A 19,643-nucleotide genomic window follows, 5' to 3' on the forward strand; every position below is an offset into this window, starting at 1 on the left:
GAGAGAAGGGGAGAGAGAAGGAGAGAGAGAGGGGGAGAGAGCGGGAGGGGGAGGGGGGGGAGGGGGAGGGGAGGGGGGAGGGGGGAGAGGGGAGGGGGGAGGGGGGAGAGGGGGAGGGGGGAGGGGAGAGGAGAGGGGAGGGAGAGAGGGAGAGGTGAGAGTGGAGGGGGGAGGGGAGGGGGAGAGGAGGGAGAGAGGGGAGGGAGAGAGGGGAGGGGGACAGGGGAGGGAGAGAGGGGAGGGGGAGAGGGAGGGGGGGGAGAGGGGGGGGGGAGGGGGAGTGGGAGGGGAGAGGGGAGGGGAGGGGGGAGAGGGGAGGGGAGAGGGGAGGGGAGAGAGGGAGGGGGAGAGGGGAGGGGGCGAGTGGAGGGGGAGAGGGGAGGGAGAGATGGGAGGGGGAGATGGGAGGGGGAGAGGGGAGGGGGAGATGGGGAGGGGAGAGGGGAGGGGAGAGGGGAGGGGGAGGGGGGGAGAGGGGAGGGGGGGGGAGGGGGCAGAGGGGAGGGGGAGATGGGAGGGGGAGAGGGGAGGGGGAGAGGGGAGGGGGAGATGGGAGGGGGAGATGGGAGGGGAGATGGGAGGGGGAGAGGGGAGGGGGAGAGGGGAGGGGGAGAGGGGAGGGGGAGAGGGGAGGGGGAGAGAGGGAGGGGGAGGGGGGGAGGGAGAGAGCGGGAGAGAGAGCGGGAGAGAGTGTTGGTGGTGGGGGTGGGGGCTGTAGGTGGGTTGGGCCTGGGATTCACATGCTGTTGGACCAGTTGGGTGCCTGAAACAATGGAGCATAACCCCAGCCTCTTCTTCCTCTGCTGCATAACACTAATCATTATTGACCAGTAGACGGGTTAAGCGTATTCTTTCTGGTTCAGCGAGCGTATAAAAAAGCCCAAAGCCCACGTTTTGTTGCGGGCCATGAGAAAGGAGTGAGGTTTGTGAACGGCAAGCAGAAGGTGGTCTTTGGAACCAACGGCACCTCCTATAAATAACAGCAATATCCTGTGTGAGTGCTCCTCAAGCTCCCTGAATGTGTAACAGATGTTTCCACAACACAAGACTCCACTCTGGAGAGCAGGAAGGGGAAAGTTACCACTGTTTTATGGATGTGATCTGTCGATCTGTATAAAGTCCAAGAACAATGACTTTAGTGAGCTGCCAATTACAGCAGTTAAAGAAGGAATAGTGATGCATCACAGCAGGCTCGAATTACACCAGCCCACGGCCTAAAAGCAACCCCTTTGAAACTAATGAGAAAGTTCTGCATACGAAGGATTGCAACAAGGACAAGAATGTTAACAAACCGAGCCACCCTACTCCAACCCCTTCGTTAAGAAAGTCGTCAAATCGTAGCTTATTTTAATTTCTGTTCTGAAATAACCCCGAACTTCAAAAAGATGGCCCACAGCTTATTTAAATCAAGTCCGAAGAAGGGTCTTGACCCGCAACGTCACCTATTACTTTTCTCCAGAGATGGTGCCTGACCCGCTGATTTACTCCAGCTTTTTTGTGTGTCTACGGTTTAAACAAGCATCCGCAGTTCCTTCCCACACAATTTATTTTAAAATTCCTCAATTCTCGAAGTCCCGTTCCAGACAACAATACTCAAGGGGGGGGGGCAGGAGTTAGAAAATTGAACCAAATAGGAGAGATGATGTGAGCACTACAATTAATTCTTTGCAAATCAGGCATCAAACATAACATGGACCAAGTGTACGCTATTGTTTTGCCCGGTGGCAAGTTTCGGTCCATTACAAATGCACTTCTATGCGAGTGAATGGCAGGGGTTTTGTGTGAGGGGTGGGAGAAGAGGAGGGGGAGTTTATTCGCTGAAGGGAGAGGAGGGGTCAGCTCGAGATTTGTTCTGCTGATGATAGGAAAAAAGTTCCTTGAATACCTTCTGGCTGCGAATAGCTGCGCCCATGTCATGGGACCCAGGGGGGGTGAAAGAAAACAAGGGCCACGTTTTAAAACAAGCAGATGTTTTCTGCCAGTCGTGACCATTTTAGACATTTCCGGGCAGTCCACCGATTAAAAAAAATAAAAAACACAGACCGCCCCTTTGCACGAGAGGCGATGCTAAGCGTCAAGTGTGTCGGGGGGGGGATAGGGGCCGAGAAACACATGCTGGCTTGTTGCGTTCCCTGACTACACACATGTAGTTCATCCTCCGGCCTGTCACCGCCGAGTCTGAGGTCTGGCTGCATTTTAGCTCACAAATATTTATACTGTACTCTGTTCCCAATTTGATCCGACTGTCACGGGTAGTCAATCTGCTTTAAGAAAACATATTTATCCTAACATCACACTTTCTGGTGCCGTAGCCTGCGATCTTACAGCCTGTGACATTAAATAAACAAAAGAGAGAAAATTTGTCACGTCACCTGCTAACACATGGGTAATTTAGAACTGGGTTCCAGGAACTGGTTCTGGCGCGTGGCCTACACTCTTCTTCCCCCCCCCCCCCCCCCCCCCCGTCAGTTAGAAACTTTTTTTTGTTAAAGGCAGTATCTGTTGCCTTGAAAACACTGTCAGCAAGGCCTATCCGTTGAAGTGGAGAGGTTGGTAGCCAATCCCATGTGGGGAGGACACAGGTCAGGGCCAAGACAACTCGGGGGTGACCCGCGGGAGATGTTGAAGAGGAAACACATGCCAAGTCGCACCCTCCTTTTTCCCCCGCCAAGAAATTAGCCCTGCAAACTGCCCTTCCTGTCGAGATTCGCGCGGGAAGCAGCGCTGCATTTATATAGCAGCCTTTCACAACCTCAGGACACCCTGACATGTGGGAAGGAGATGGGACACAAAAATCCGGAGACACTCAACGGGACAGGCAGCATCTCTGGAGAGAAGGAACGGGTGACGTTTCGGGTCGAGACCCTTCTTCAGAAGGAGAGCTGCGTTTACATAGCAGCCCATCACAACCTCAGGACATCCCAAGGCACTTTGTGGCCGTTACCCGCTTTTGAAGCACGGCCGTGGGCACAAGCGTATGAAACTTGCCAGTCAATATGCACACATGCTGAAATTATTTGCTTGGAAAAAAACAAACCACATTTGCTTTAGGGATAATTATTGTCCAGCACATGGAAGAATTCCTTTGATCATTCTAAAAGGACAAAGGGATTTTTACATCCACCCACACAGAGAGATGGAGCATGAATTGAACATTTCCGCTGATGACTACTCACTCCCTCGACAGTGCAGCCCTCCCTGGACATAGGACTGAGGCATCAAGCAGCTATGAGGACAGAGATGTGAAACCACAAAGTTCAACGGCAGAGATATCTGATTAAATTTATGGAAAGTCAGTCATGGGGACATAGAAGTGTTCAAGAAGGAACTGCAGATGCTGGAAGATCGAAGGTACACAAGAATGCTGGAGAAACTCAGCTGCTGCACCCGCTGAGTTTCTCCAGCATTTTTGTGTACCATGGAGACATAGAATATAGGTGCAGGAGTAGGCCATTCGGCCCTTCGAGCCAGCACCACCATTCAATATGATCATGGCTGATCACCCAAAATCAAGATTCAATTTAATTGTCACATGTACCAATTGAGGTACAGTGACATTTGAGTTACCGTGCAGCCATACTAAGTAAAAAGCGAAAATAGACACAGCACATAAAATAAAGTTTACCATAAACATCCACCACAGAGGAATCAACATTCCTCACAGTGATGGAAGGCAATAAAGTTCAGTCATCTTCCTCCTTCGTTTAGTCGGGGCCTTTAAACACGGCTGTTGCCGACGATCCACTGTTCAAGCCCTCTCGTCGGGATGATCGAAACTCCAGCGTCGGATGCCTTTAACATCAGTACCCCGTTCCTGCTTTCTCCCCATATCCCTTCATTCCATTGGCCCCCAAGAGCTAAATCTAACGCTCTTGAAACATCCAGTGAATTGGCCTCCACTGCCTTCTGTGACAGAGAATTCCACAGATTCACAACCATCTGGGTGAAAACGTTGTTCCTCATCTCTGCTCTAAATGGCCTTCCCCTTATTCTTATACTCATAGAGCGTGGAAACAGGACCTTCAGCCCAACTTGTCCAGGCTGACCCCATCTCTGCTGGACCCAATCTCGTCCACCTATGCATGATCCATACTCCTCCTTACCTAGCACATCCATGTTGCCTAACTAGAGCCCTCTTAAATGCCATTATCGTATCTGCCTCCACCACCACTGAAATTAGAGAATTGAGAGAAAATAATTCAACTCTAATCACTTGCACCACCTCCCCACGTCAATAATCACAACAAACAAGAACTTTATGTGGAATTAACAGCACCAAAGCAAGCAGCTTGGCCCAAATTTCTAGTATTTCTACACATTTCCTCCCTCGACCTTACAAGACCCTCACAGTTTAAGGATAAGGGGGAAATCTTTTAGGACCGAGATGAGAAAAACTTTTTTCACACAGAGAGTGGTGAATCTCTGGAATTCTCTGCCACAGAAGGTAGTTGAGGCCAGTTCATTGGCTATATTTAAGAGGGAGTTAGATGTGGCCCTTGTGGCTAAAGGGATCAGGGGGTATGGAGAGAAGGCAGGTACAGGATACTGAGCGGATGATCAGCCATGATCATATTGAATGGCGGTGCAGGCTCGTAGGGCCGAATGGCCTACTCCTGCACCTATTTTCTGTTTCTAAGTATACCTTTCTCATCCTTTCTTTCTCACACAATTACCCAGTTTCCCTTGAAAACAATCTACACCATTTGCCTCAGCCACTCCATACGGCCATATGTTCCACTATTATCCAGTTATAATTTGATAGGTAGTCCAACACAGAAACAGACCCTTAAGCTTGCCATGTCCATGCTGACATATTTTGCCCAGCTACACAAATTCCATTTGCCTGCATTGGCTCCGCAACCTTCCATATATACTGCCTGATAGAGTGCCTGTCTAAATGCCTCTCCAACAAAGGAATTGTACCCAATGTTCCCGGTACCCAACTGATCATCCCATTGCCCCAAAGGAAGGTGTAGGTGATCTAGAATGGAAATAAGTAGAGATTTCTTCTTTCAGATGGCAGTGGAGGCTCAATCATTGATCGTGTTGAACATAGCAATCAACCAAATTCTGGATAGTAAATGGATCAAGGATAGAATAGGAATTATGGCGTGCGATGTGAATGATTAGGCATAGTTTAATTATATGGGGAGTAGGCTTGAGGGACCATGTGGCCTACTCTGGGTCTTATGTTTCCAAGATCTGACCATTTTTTGAAGAAAGGTGCCTCAGCAGGAGCGAAAAACTTTCAGCTCTGGTTTAAGGTTTGTAACTCTCGACTGTAACCTTCCTAGCATACATCCCAGCTACATAATCCAATCCGAATGGGATCCAGCTTTATATTGCAAGATCCCATTGGGATTGGATATCTATAAATATTCGGAATGATTTATCTGTATAAATGACTCGAACATAAACATAGACGGGTTGGTTGTGAGGTTTGTAAATGACACCAAGATTGATGGGGTTCCAGACCAAGAGGAAGGCTGGCAAGGTATACAGACGGATATACATCAGCTATAGAAATGGGCAGAGAAATGGTAGATGTAGTAGATGGCACAGGGAGGTCAAATTTGGGAGGTCAAATTTGGGAGGTCAAATGCGAGGGTAAAATATACAATTTATGGCATGACCCTCAACAGTATTGATACTCAGAGGGATCTCGGTGTCCTAGTTCATTGTTCCCTGAAAGTGGCAACCCAAGTAAATAAGAGTGGCAAAGAAGGCACATGGTATGCTTGCCTTCATAGGTCAGGACATTGAGTATAGGAGTCAGGATATCGTTAGGCCACATATGGAATATTGCGTCCAGTTCTGGTCACCCCATTTCGGAAGAATGTGGAATCTTTGGAAAATGTACCGAGGAGGTTTACTGGAATGCTGCCGGGATTAGGGAGGATTAACGATTGGGAGAGGCAGTTAGACAAGACTTGGATTGCTTTCTCTGGAACACATGAGGTGACGGGGAGGCCTGATAGCAGTATATAGATTTATGAGGGACACATATAGGGTAGGCAGTTAGAATCTTAATCTCAGGATGGGGAAAAAAATAAATAAAATACTAGAGGGCAGAGACAATAGATACTGGGTGCAGGAGGAGGCCATTCGGCCCTTCGAGCCAGCACCACCATTCAATGTGATCATGGCTGATCATCCCCAATCAGTACCTTGTTCCTGCCTTCAATAGATAATAGCTTTGAGGTGAGGGGAGCAAAGTATAATACGAGATGTGCAGGGCATTTATTTTAAAGATACAGAGTGTCTGGAACACGTGGCCAAGGTTGGTGGTTGGGGTAGATATAATGGCGTAATTTAAGAGGCTTTTGGATAGGCATGTGGGTATGCAGAGAATGGAGGGATATTGGTGATGCACAGGTAGATAAGAGATGGTCCTTGGCCTCATGATCGGCAAGGTTATGGTGGGCTTAAAGGCCTATTATTGTGCTGTGTTAATTGCATCTGAATTTTGATACAACACTTTGTTTTTTTGCTCAAGATTCCAGCATCTGCATTTCCCCGTGTCTTCAATGTTCGGCTTTATAATAGTTTTGTTTGGAGATACGCAACGGAAAGAGCCCTTTGGCCCACCGAGTCCTCGCCGACTATCGATCACCCGTTCACACTAGTTCTATGTTGTCACATTTTATCATTCACTTCCCACACACGGGGAGCAATTTGCAGCGGGCAATTAACCTACAAACCCACATACCCTTGGTGGTATGAGAGAAACCAGAGCAAGCCCATGCAGTCACAGGGAGAACGTGCCAACTCCACACAGCCAGCACCCAAGGTCGGGATCGATCCGGGTTATCTGGCGCTGCGAGGCAGCAGCTCCAGCAACTCCACCGGCATGCCATTCATCGGGTAAGATGGGAGTATCCTGAAACTTTACTCTCTAATGAGAAGTATGAACAGACTCATCGACATTACAGGAATTCCTGCAACTCGAGGCACAAAACTTAATGTTGCTCAGCGATGGAACTTCTCAATCACCTTCGACCCGGTCAGTCGGTCGAGTATTCCACCGGTAGATCTGTGCGTTGTGGTGCAACTCACGGGCTGCACACAAATCTGAAAGGTGATGATTTATTTTTCTCTCCCTCTCTCTCTCGCTCTACAAAACTCCATCACAGCGAGCAGACAAACAAGATCCATTCATTATTCAGTGAGAAGCAGCACAACTGAGTTCTCCGAGTCTGCACTTCATTTTTGATAGTGTACAAGCAGATGCCGGAGCTACAAAGGAATCGCTCCCTAGCTCCAGAGATTGCTTCTGATAAAAAGACGTGGTCTCGAGCCGAGTGCGCTGATGCTTCCGAGATTTCCAGGAAGGTGTCAAAGGAGGTGAGCAACAATCAAGCTGAGAGGGGAAAATATCAAAAAAAAGCCCCCCCCTCCGAGTCAAAGAAACTGAAACTATCTTACTCGCTCCCCCCTTGTCCTCCCCTCTCCTTATTCTATCCAGAGTCACTCACAGAATGACAGCCACTGTTACTGGGGGCGTGTACAAGACATGATCGAATTATTTAAGTACAAGAGACAGCAGTGCACGAGTCTGAAGCTTGCAAACCACAATGCTAAACAAAATGTTGGCTGCTCTTAGATGGAACAAAGGGCTGAAAATTGTCCGGACGGATTTGATGGCTGAAAGGAGACACGGAATAATCAGGCGGTTCATGCCATTTGGTAGTGGTATGAAGAACCCATTGCAGGAGCGACAAACATTCTCAATATGCCTCACCCTCCCCCCTCACCCACCTAATCCCCTCCCTCTGGTTTTACACCAGACCTCAGTTTGAGTTGCATGATGAACATTTGACGGCACTGGGCCTGTTCTCGCTGGAGTTTAGAAGGATGAGAGGGTGCCTCATTGAAACCTACTGAATAGTAAAAGGCCTGGATCGAGCGGATGGGGAGAGGATGTTTCCACTAGTGGGAGAGTCTAGGACCAGGGGCAAATGCCTCAGAATAAAAGGACATACCTTTAGAAAGGAGGAGAGGAGGAATTTCCTGGGTCAGAGGGTGGTGAATTTGTGGAATTCATTTCCACAAACGCCTGTGCAGATTGACACATCCTTGATTAGTACGGGTGTCAGGGGTTATGGGGAGAAGGCAGGAGAATGGGGCCGAGAGGGAAAAATAGATCAGCCATGATTGAATGGAGCAGACTTGATGCCTAATTCTGCTCCTAGAACTGGTAAACTCTATCCAACACCCATTTGTCTTCGTTTCATGTATATCCTTTGTCACTTATTCCATCCATTTGCCAATCAACCCCCCCCCCCCCACCCCCCAACCCCCACCCGCACCTACCCATCACTTGCCAGGCTTTGTCCCACCCCTGCCTCTTTTCCAATTTCCTCCCACTACAAATACAATCAGGCCCTGATCTGAAATGTCACCTATCCATGTTCTCCAGAGATACTGCCTGGTGAGGGGGCAGTCTCAGTTTGGGTTGCCTTGTGCTTCTCCACAGAAGCTTCTCCACAGAAGCTTATCCGTGCTGAGTGGCTGTGGGCAGGGCCTGCGCAGTGGTGTGGCAAGTTGGGCCTAGTCACCGTTTCAGAGCTGGGCTCTCCAGTAGATCCTCGGCTTGCCACGAAGCACAGCCTTCCTCCATCTCCACCTGTCTCCAAGCAACCAGTACAAGGGTGTAGTGAAGCCCTCTGACAGAAGGCTTCCCTTCTTCCTGTGCAACACTGAAGAATTTTGAGCACCTTCGCAGAAACATATTGTTCAATCTTCGCTACTGCTCAGAATACATCACCCGGTTTCATAGCTTTAAATAACAGCACCGAGGATGCAGCCCATTCCTTTTCCCCCCCAGAGATGCTGCCTGACCTATTGAGTTCCACCAGCATTTTATATCTGCCTTATAGACATTGCTTTATGTTCAGTGTTAGAAGCTTGTTACTCCAGATATGCAAAGTGAACTTCACAAGGCAGCGTGGTGACACAGCAATAAGGAGAGGTTGAGTGGGCTGGGTCTCTATTCCATGGAGCACAGGAGGATGAGGGGTGATCTTACATAAGTGTAGAAAATCATGAGAGGAATAGATCAGATAGATGCACAGTCTCTTGCCAAGATTAGGGGAATCCAGGACCAGAGCACCAGGTTCAAAGTGAGGGGGAAAATATTTAATAGGAATCAGAGGGGTAACTTTTTCCCACACAAAGGGTGGTGGGCGTATGGAACAACTGCCAGCGGAGGTAGTTGAGGCTGAGACTATCCCATCGTTTAAGAAACAGTTAGACAGGTACATGGATAGGACAGGTTTGGAGGGATAGGGACCAAGCGCAGGCAAGTGGGACTAGTGTAGCTGGGACATTGTTGGTCACTGTGGGCAAGTTGGACCAAAGGGCCTGTTTCCACACTGTATCACTCTATGACTCTAACCAACGCCCCACAGCGCCAGAGACCGGGTTCAATCCAAACGTCGGGTACTGGCTGCGTAGAGTTTGCACGTTTTCCCTGCGACCATGTGGGTTTTCTCCGGATGCTCTGGTTTCGTCTCACATCCCAAAGACGTGCGGGCTTATAGATTAATTGGCCCTCTGTAAAATTGCCCCTTGATGCATAGGGAATGGATGTGCAAGCAGGATGACATAGAACAAAGATGTATTTCAAGGAGAGGGCAGTACCATGGAGCAGATTAGTTTAGAGATACAGCTTGGAAACAGGCACTCTGGCCGACTGAGTCCACGCCAACTATTCATTGCCCGTTTAGACAAGTTATTCTACGTAGTCCCGTTTCCTCATCCACTCCCTGCACACGAGGGGCAATTTACAAAGTCCAATTAATCCACAAGCCTTTGAGATGTGGGAGGAAGCCGGCGCATCCGGAAGAAACCCACGCGGTGACAGGGAGAACGTGCAAACACCGCACAGACAGCAAGCGGAGTCAGGATCGAACACGAGCCTCTGGCAACTGTGAGGCAGCAGCTCCACCAGATGTTCCACCCAGCAGCACCTCTGCGGTAGGATTCTTTCTTAAAGTCCCTTATCCTCATTACTTTCCAAAGAGGTTTGCTGCATGGAGCATTTGCATTGGTTTTAAGAAAGAATATGTACAGAAGCATCAACAAGAGAGAGGATCTGCACTTGGCAATGATGAGCTCCGCATTAGAACAACAAAGGTTAAACTAACACTTGAAGAATGGGGAGGAAGTAGCACACAGCACAAGTCAATCTATTCAGGGTAGGCTTAGTAAAGAGGGCCGAAAGTGAAAGAAAGTATATTAGCTCTATTCCAAGTTGAGGTGAGTAAACATTGTACAGATCTGCACAATACCTACTGATAATACAAACCACAAACAGCGATGACATTTATTATACTTACTTCAATTGCTCTGGAAACTCTCAGCAGCAAACGTACAGTAAATAAACATTTGGATAGGCATCGTGTTCCTGAAACCAACTTTGTTACTACTTTCCCTCCACCCCCCCCCCCCCCCCCCCCACCCCCCAGACCTTTCTGATTTTGCTCCAAGGCTTTGGGTGAAAAATGAAATGCAGCTGATCTAAATTGTATCACGCCACAGCGAGCTCAAGTGTAGAAAGGAATTTCACCCCCTGCAGATAAAGTGTGGATCCTGTTCGAATGCAACAGGCTCGCTAATTTATCGAATTGTCTTGAAATGATACTTCAGACCTGTGTGCAACTAATTCACTGGAGAGCAGAAAATGATCTTGCTCAGAAACTTTGGATCCGCTGGAGGAGGAGGGGAATAAAAGCACCGAAGACACACTCCAGGAATAGTCGTGGTCTGGGAGCTGCTTGCTTTGCCGGGGAAAAGATGCAGATGTTTCGCTGAGAAGGAAAGATGTAACATAACAGCCCTTTAGACTTTAGAGACAGAGTGAACACAGGCCCTTCAGTCCATCGAGTCTGCGCCGACCAGCGATCGCCCAGCAACCTAGCACTATCCTACACACTAGGAATTACAATCTTACCAAAGTCAATTAACCCACAAACTTGTATGTCTTTAGTGCGTGGGTGGAAGCCGGAGCAGCTGGAGAAAACCCATGCGGGTCACAGGGAGAACGTGCAAACTCCACACAGACAGCACTAGAGGTAGGAATCAAACCCAGGTCTCTGAAACTGGTGGCAACAAATCTATCAGCTGCACCACTGAGTTAAATGTTTGGAGTTTTGGGTGATAATTAGTTTCTCATTATTTTTCTTCACTCTCACCTAAACTAAAGTATTTTCATTTAAACAGAAATACAATTCTGTTCAAAACCGGCACTGGCTTTTACTTCATGCATGACCTTTAACACTCTAGTTCAGTGGTTCCCAACCTTTTTTTGGCCATGCCCCACCTAATCACCTCTAAAATCCTGTGGCCCCCACCCCCCCTCCCTTTATTACCCAAAAAAAATTATTTACTCAAAATAACATCTGAAACATAAACTACATATGTTTACCTGATGGAAAATCCAAAAAAATAAAAATCGAAAATTTGGACCCAGACCTTCTCAGTCGCGCTCAATTGCCCCCCTTAAAAATCAAATTGCCCCACGTTGGGAACAACTGCTCTAGTTAGTGGATCAGCCATCTTCAATTTACATCCAGCAATGGCTACTAGACGAAAAGCAAAGTTGCAAGACATTTTACTTTTCCTTTTTGGAATTCCATTAAAGAAAACATATTAGTCTTTCAATGTGAACATTGTTGGAAAGATCAGCATATTGTTCGGTCCGAATTGCCTTCTGAACATGGCTCATTACGCCATCTCAGAGGGTGCTCTGAACGTGTACATTGTTGTATCTGCAACCAAATACAATTCAGAAAGTTGAAACAGAGAACTGCAGTTGCTGGTTAATACACAAAAGGACACGAAGTGCCCGAGTAAGTCAGTGGATCAGGCAGCATCCCTGGAGAACATGGATAGATGACATTTGGGATCAAGACCCTTTTTCAGACAGCCTAAATAAGGGTGCAGGAAGGAACTGCAGATGCTGGTTTACAACAAAAATAGACACAAAATGCTGGAGTTACTCAGTGGGTCAGGCAGCATCTCTGGAGAAAAGGAATAGGTGATATTTCGGGTCGAGACCCTTCTTCATCCTGACCCGCTGAAACATAGAAACCAGGTGCAGGAGTAGGCCATTCGGCCCTACGAGCCTGCACCGCCATTCAATATGATCATGGCCGATCATCCAACTCAGTATCCTGTACCTGCCTTCTCTCCATACCCCCTGATCACCTTAGCCACAAGGGCCACATCTAACTCCCTCTTAAATATAGCCAATGAACTGGCCTCAACTACCTTCTGCGGCAGAGAATTCCAGAGATTCACCACTCTCTGTGTGAAAAATATTTTTCTCATCTCGGTCCTAAAAGACTTCCCCCTTATCCTTAAACTGTGACCCCTTGTTCTGGACTTCCCCAACATCGGGAACAATCTTCCTGCATCGAGCCTGTCCAACCCCTTAAGTATTTTGTAAGTTTCTATAAGAAACTTTTATAATACTAATTAATACAGCATTTTGTGTCTACTTTAAAGTAGTTATCTTCTGGCAATTACACCCATGAGCCTTTGCTTGAAAAGGTTACCCCTCAGGTTCCTATTAAATCTTCATGATTTCGTACACCTCTATAAGATCACCCCTCATCCTCCTGTGCTCCAAGTACAGTTGAAGACATTCCAGATATAATGGCACCACATGACTCTCTCTCTCTCTCTCTTCCTCCTCTCTCTCTCTGAAAGAACAGACATAGAGGGGAAAAATCACTCCAGCTATCATCGACACCTTCAGGAAGCACTGAAACTAAACCAACGCCTCTCCACCTTTCCTCCATTATCCCTCCCAGCAGAAAGCACCCATCATTCCATTCCTTGAACATCCTAAACTGACTACAGTTCCTGCAAATTCAAAGCAATTGCAAGCTTTGAGAAATCAAAGGGATTTTGGAAGATGAATGTTGGCTGGGGGAAATCTAGATGACAGATCCGGACTTCGAAATGACCAGATATTGCCAAGGAATTCCCCATCCTTCAGCTTCTGAGGAAACGTTCGCTAACAGCTATCAGGTTCGGGGGGAAAAAAAAAAAGCATTCGGAGACCAAGCAACAGTGAGAGCTCAGGGCAAGAGGCAACTCTCCTAATATCCACCACCAAAAAATAAGAAAGCAGAAAACATGGAAACAAGGCCAGAGTTTCTGAGCACAACATGTACAGAATCAAAATCATTTAGCAACTCTTTCTGCACAACTAATGAAGACAGCAGTTGAGAGAAGTCTGGTCCAGGAGTGTATAAACCATTTCCTGCTTTATTATGAGAGGACTAGAATTAAAAACAGGAATGTAATGGCGAGGATTTATAAGGCATCGGTCAGACCACATTTGGAGTATTGTGAGCAGTTTTGGGCCCCATATCTGTGGAAGGGATATGCTAGCTCTGGAGATGGTCGAGGGGAGGTTTACGAGAATGTTCCAAGGAATGATTGGGTTAACATTCGATGAGCGTTTGATGGCACTGGGCCTGTACTCGCTGGTGTTGAGAAGGATGAGAGGGTGCCTCATTGAAATTTACTGAATAGTAAAAATGCTTGGATAGAGTGGATGTGGAGAGGGTGTTTCCACTAATGGGAGAGTCTAGGACCAGAAGCCATAGCCTCAGAATAAAAGGATGTACCTTTAAAACGAAGATGAGGAGGAAATGCTTTAGTCAGAGGGTGGTGAATCTGGGGAATTAATTGCCACAGAAGGTTGTGGAAGCCGTCAATGGATATTTTTAAGGCGGAGATTGATAGATTCTTGATTAGTAAGGCCGTCCATGATAATGGGGAGAAGTCAGGAGGATGGGGTTAGGAGGGAGAGATAGATCAGCCATGATTGAATGGCGGAGTAGACTTGATGGGCCGAATGTCCTAATTATGTTCCTATATCTTATGAACTTATGGTCCGAGAATTAACTCCTGACATTTTCTTCATTTTATGAGTGATTTCTTCATTGTAACTGAACATATTTGCAGACAGAAACCTGTATTGATTTAGTACCCATGATATCCAACTAAATGTTTCTGAAATGGAGTTAAGGGCCTGTCCCACGAGCATGCGACTCCATGCCGCAAGCGCGACCTAAAGGGCCGGTCCCACGAGCATGCGACTGCATGCGGCAAGCACGACCAAACCAGAAGCGGGGGCCGCGCGGAGGTCGAGTGAGTGACATGAAGTTCGAGCGAAGTCCGCGGGAAGTTCGCGTGTGACGTACAGCGTCGAGGCGGCTGCGGGCCGGCAGACCGTTGCCGCGCGGAATTTTTGAACACGGTCAGTTTTTCGGAGCCCCACGCGATGTCGGGACCAGCTCCGCACAACTCCGTACGACTCCGGCGATCGAAGTGGGACCGGCCCCGCGAGGCCGTACAGCTCAAGCGACCACGTTAGGTCACGCTTGCCACATGGAGTCGCATGCTCGTGGGACAGACCCTTTAGGTCGCGCTTGCCACATGGAGTCTCTTGCTCGTGGGACAGGCCCTTTACTGTTAACAAATGAGAACGTCATTAATAAGCTTCTACAAACAGCAATGTGCTAACAATTACATTATCTGGTTTAATTACACTACTTAAGGGTTCAATATATGCCAGAAAAACAGGGTGAATTCACTCTTTGTGCACAATAAACCTACTTTCTTCCCAATTGGATGTTCATGAGACCACAAACACATTCTTCCAACAATATGAAGAACCATTAATGACTCAAGGCACGTCTAAGCAGCTTTACCAAACACCATTTAGCACAGTCACACATTCAATTTACATTGGCACAACGCTCATTCAAAGAGGTCGTTTTTAAAGCATGTCTTGAAGGAAAAGTTCAGAGATACAGCATGGAAACAGGCTCTTCTTCTGCCCCTCCATCATGCCAGCCATCGATCACCCATACACAAGGTCTACGTTATCCCTCTTGTACATCCTACACATTTGGGGCAATTTAGAGAAAACCATCAAGCTGCAAAACTGCACGTCTTTGGAATGTGGGAGGAAACCGGAGCGCCCGGAGAAGTCCCACGCAGTCACAGGGAGAACGTATAAAGACTCTGCACAAACAGCACCCGAGGTCAGGATCGAACCCATGTCTCTGGTGCTGTGAGGCAGCAGCTCTACCACTGCGCCACTGACGAGAGATAAAGGGAGGTAGAATGAGGGGAGGGGTAAAATGAACTTAAAGAGCCTTCGCATCTGAAGGCAGTGGAAACAAGGAAAGGGCAAAGAGATTCGAGGATGATCAAAGGGCCAGAATCAGAGCAGGACAGAGACCTCTAAGGAGTGCACGCTGGAAGAGATTAGAAAGATTGGATGCGATTCCTGGAGTAATCGCTGAAAAGCAATCATTAGTTAAAAACCATGATTGAATATTTCACCATCCCAGACCAGCAGAAATAAAGGCACGCATTCTGTTACTTGGGCATAGACCAAAGTCAGGACCCGATGGATTTTTATGGTCGAGTCCCAGATTATCTGATGAGCCATCAGGAAGATAAGGGAATCCAGTTGGACAGAAAACAGAAAGAGGCTGCTATAAACAAAGTGTATTTTAAATTCAACTATTTATTTAAACAAATACACCGTTACTTCATCCATTTTGCGCGGCAACACATCAGGAAATCATTACCTCTCAAGGTCACCAGCAGCCATTTAAGTTAAATCAATTCAAGTTAGCATAAGTGTACTTCAGCAACCAAACAGCTCTCCACAGCAGGAACTAAAAGATCTGCCAGACTTTCTCGCATTGTCCCGTGCACAAAGAACTGTGTTGATAGATGCTGTGAGGAGAGTTATCTGGATCTTTAAAACAAAATCTGACAGCCTTTCATGTGGTACTTGTCGGGAGAACTGTCAGTAATAAGGACACATGGCAGCTGCTTGTAAGGGTATCATAAACAATAAAGTGGGTAAACCCCACTGGATAGCCTGCTCTGGTCACTCGCTGGTCAGTAAATTCCTCTCCTGTATTTTGCTGGAAGCTCAAGACACAAGGCAAGACAGTAAACACCAATGCTCTTATGAACGTTTTCTAAAAAGGTAGAATGCGCAATGTTTTTTTCTAAAACCCTTTCATAAAGCACTTTTCTGAATTCTGGGGTGACTCAAACTACTTCACAGCCATTGAAGTACTGAAGGTAACTTTACAAGACTTTAATTATAGCTTTCCCTGCAATGAACAGATTATGGGCAGCACAAAAAACGCTGAGGCAGGAACTCAAACAAGGATAGAGTGCACCACCGTAAACCTGTTTTTTTAAAAGAATCCCTCTGTATTTTCAGATAAATCACCAGCGCCTTGTTTTACCAAGTCCCCACACAGAACTACCAGATTAATTCCTGTCTTCAGCATGGTAGATCTCAACTGAGAGACCTCTCTCTTGATCACAAGCACAGGATGACTGCACACATGCTTGCCCCCCTGAGGTGCAAGTAGAGAGGACTCGAAAGTTGACAACAAAAAAAACTTAAGGGTTTTATATTAAGTTAAACACAAAATGCTGGAGTAGCTCAGCGGGTCAGGCAGCATTGCTGGAGGGCATGGATAGGTGACATTTTGGGTCGGGACCCTGCTTTAGACTTTATATTTGACTACACACAGCAGGCGGGACTGAAAACACTTGCGTGCAACGCGTCAAAGCTTAGCAGATAAAGAATTCGCCCACCAGCAAAATGGTGCACAAGTAAATATGCATTTTAAAGAAATATTTTGAAACCGGACACTCACATTCAATGACAATTCGTACCATTTGTTCTCAGAAGCAACGACAGCGGTGACACATTGCTATTTTCCACACTCCCCTCTGTGGTCCCAAGAATGTGGGTGCCCTTTCCTTGACGATACTTTAACTTATCAGCAGTTCGACCCAATCGGCTGAGAATGATTTTAGCGCCATTGTACAAAGGAGCCTAAGATTAAGTTTCGGAGGGGGGGGGGGGGGGTGGTCCTATTTAAACTTTTAAGACGGAAAAACAACAGGTTTCCACCAGAGTGAAGAAAGAGAATATCTGATCAATAATCCCTGACAAGAGTGAATGTGTGAGAAACGCAACATAATGGTGTTCTTGAAGATGAAAGTGACATCCTGATCGTCGATTTCAGAGGGAGATGACCACAGCTTTAGGCTGTGAGAAAACCTGAATAGCCCATCATTTCTTAGCAGTCTTTTCATTCCCACTGGCCTGACTGCTGGAACTCTTCATTGAGCACAATAGCAACCACACTAAATCTTTCTTCTTATGCAAATCGCTGCCATCAGGCCCTCACACCAAATAACTTTCTATGAAGCCTAGAGTCACAGAAACCATTGGGCTCTCCACAACAAAATCCAAAATAATTGCTGTAATAATAATTAAAATTGCCCCTGCTCTCCGAATCCCACTTCAGGTTACTCGGCAACACAGCCCTAACTCAGATACCCTCCCACGCCACTTCTACCCACCCGCACCACCCTAATTTACCCCACACAAAGTTAATGGACATTATCAATGTATGGTAACCAATTTCTCCTCATCTACACAATAGATAAACTGTTTAATTATTTTGCTGGTGAAAGGAAGGCACTGCATTACTACCTTCAGCCCTGCAAACATTTAAATATTCACCCCGTCTCAAGCAAGTTGTTTTTAGTAAATCTGTGCTGGATAACCTGACAGCCTAAATTGTTCATGTTATTATAACAAATCTCAATCAGCTCCCATGGAAAAAGAATGTAATAGCTGGGAACAATTTTTCACCTAGGTGTGAGAAGTTTTTTTTTCCAATATTTTTTTCCCCCAAATGTTTTTCAATTTTTTTTTCTAATTAGTTACAGCCCACAATTTGCTGCTTTTAAAAGGCGATGGAAATAAAATTCATTGGTACTTACAAAAAGGAATCTGGTGGGCTTGAAAAAAAAGAATTGTTTGCAAGGGAGTATGGAAGGAGCAGGAAAATGTGACTGTCAGAAAGGCCCAGTGAGAAACTAGAATGGACTTGATGGGCTGAATTGCTTATTTGCAAGTCATCATAATTCTATGACCATACGTGCTTCCAGAGAGCTCATCAAATGGACCCCTTCAACAACAGGGATATTTTTTTGCATTAACAAATCACCAAGTACTTTCCAGCCAGCTGTAGGGAAAGACAGACAGACAGCCTTTAGTGAAGAATAAATAAACTGGCTTTATGTTTCCCCAACATTTCATTGAAGAGAGTTCTGCCACATACCCATCCAGGTATTAGAATATACAACCTCAGAAGCATGAAGTGGCTTTCGAGATTAGTGTACAGAAACTCATTGGGCCATTACAAAAATACATACGGAACCTCGTCACAAGCCAATTCTGGGACAACAGGTAAAGTAGCATCAAGACTGATTTCACTCTTGGGGTACTCTGGTAGTACGAGAGGGAAGGTCGTTCATTGAAAAGATGAGGCAACGAGGGCTAAGAATTGAAATTGAAAAGTGAGGACGGTTACAGGGAAGACATTAAATGATGGGGGGGGGGGATTAAGGATGGAATTATATTGACTGCGGTCAAAGAGTATTTTTTCAATGACTTTCCCTGGAGCAATCTCAGGACATTAAACATCAAAGGCACGGGACTGAAAAGAATAAAAATGGAATGTTTAGACGAGCTGAGCACAAAGCCAGAGGTCGATTGGTCCAGAGATATTAAAAATACATCATATCACCTTTTCCAACATGCCCAAAACCAATTAAAATAAACTTGCCTACAATATCTGGTATTGTAAACAGTCTTTTTAAACACAATATTTCCAATGAATTAGTTAACACATTTTCCTTAAAAAGAAGAGATTTCATCAATGATAGTTTCAATGTAAAAGTAATAAACTTTAATCAACAGAGCTACATCATGTATACAAATTAACCACTATATTACTAAACAATGGAAGTAAACCATACATAATCTGAGATAAAATTCAAAATCACTATGTTTAGTGCATTGGAAGTGCAGATAGTGTAGGTTTCATTATTTACTGTCAAAATATACCTCATATGCTAATTTCTACTGCTAGAAATAAGTGGTGTTCATATCAAAACATCCCAGAATGACATCTTAATGTAGTTATCAAGGTTCTGTGGATAAAGAAACTGCCTACAAGCACTTAATCATGGTGGTGCATTCCTTACTAAGATACAGTTAGGGACAATAACATCTGCAAAATAATCCTTCAAGTTACTTTTCCAGAAGGGTAAATGGATCGATGTACAATGTTAAAAATATTAGCAGATCCAGTAAGCATGCAGAAAAGCATTAATGTAACAATCAGTCATCACATCCCCAGTGCTGGTGTTATTCACTGTATTTCCAACTGAGCTCACCCCATTCTGCTAACAGTCACTACTTCCCCCATGTCGGTGACAATAAACACATCTACAGTGGGCATGATTGTCACCACAGCACAGTACCAGTAGGATTAACCATCTCCCCAGTACCTGTGGGAGTCGCCACATCCCCTGGATCAGTGAGAATCGACACATTTACAGTCATAGGGTGATAGTCATAGAGTCATACAGTGTGGAAACAGGCCCTTCTGCCCAACTTGCACACACCAAACAACATATCCCATCTAGACTAGTCCCACTTGCTTGCATTTGGCCCATATCTAAACCTGTCCTATCCATGTACCTGTCCAATTGCT

At 46.1% G+C, this 19,643-nt stretch overlaps 1 protein-coding gene across 2 annotated transcripts in view; it reads right to left on the minus strand.

Moving 5' to 3' along the window:
- Positions 1 to 19,643, minus strand: part of gli2 (GLI family zinc finger 2) — a 447,759-nt gene that overhangs the window by 420,224 nt on the left and 7,892 nt on the right. The window contains exon 1 of one of the 2 annotated variants that reach the window (XM_033024823.1): positions 16,722 to 16,863. The exons of the other annotated variant lie outside the window; for it this stretch is intronic. The gene's annotated coding sequence lies outside the window, so the exon portion shown is untranslated. Of the gene's footprint in view, positions 1 to 16,721; positions 16,864 to 19,643 lie in introns of those variants that run through there. 2 annotated transcript variants of the gene reach the window in all.

The sequence above is a fragment of the Amblyraja radiata genome, chromosome 7 (assembly GCF_010909765.2).
Source record: "Amblyraja radiata isolate CabotCenter1 chromosome 7, sAmbRad1.1.pri, whole genome shotgun sequence".
NCBI classification, from domain to species: Eukaryota; Metazoa; Chordata; class Chondrichthyes; order Rajiformes; family Rajidae; genus Amblyraja; species Amblyraja radiata.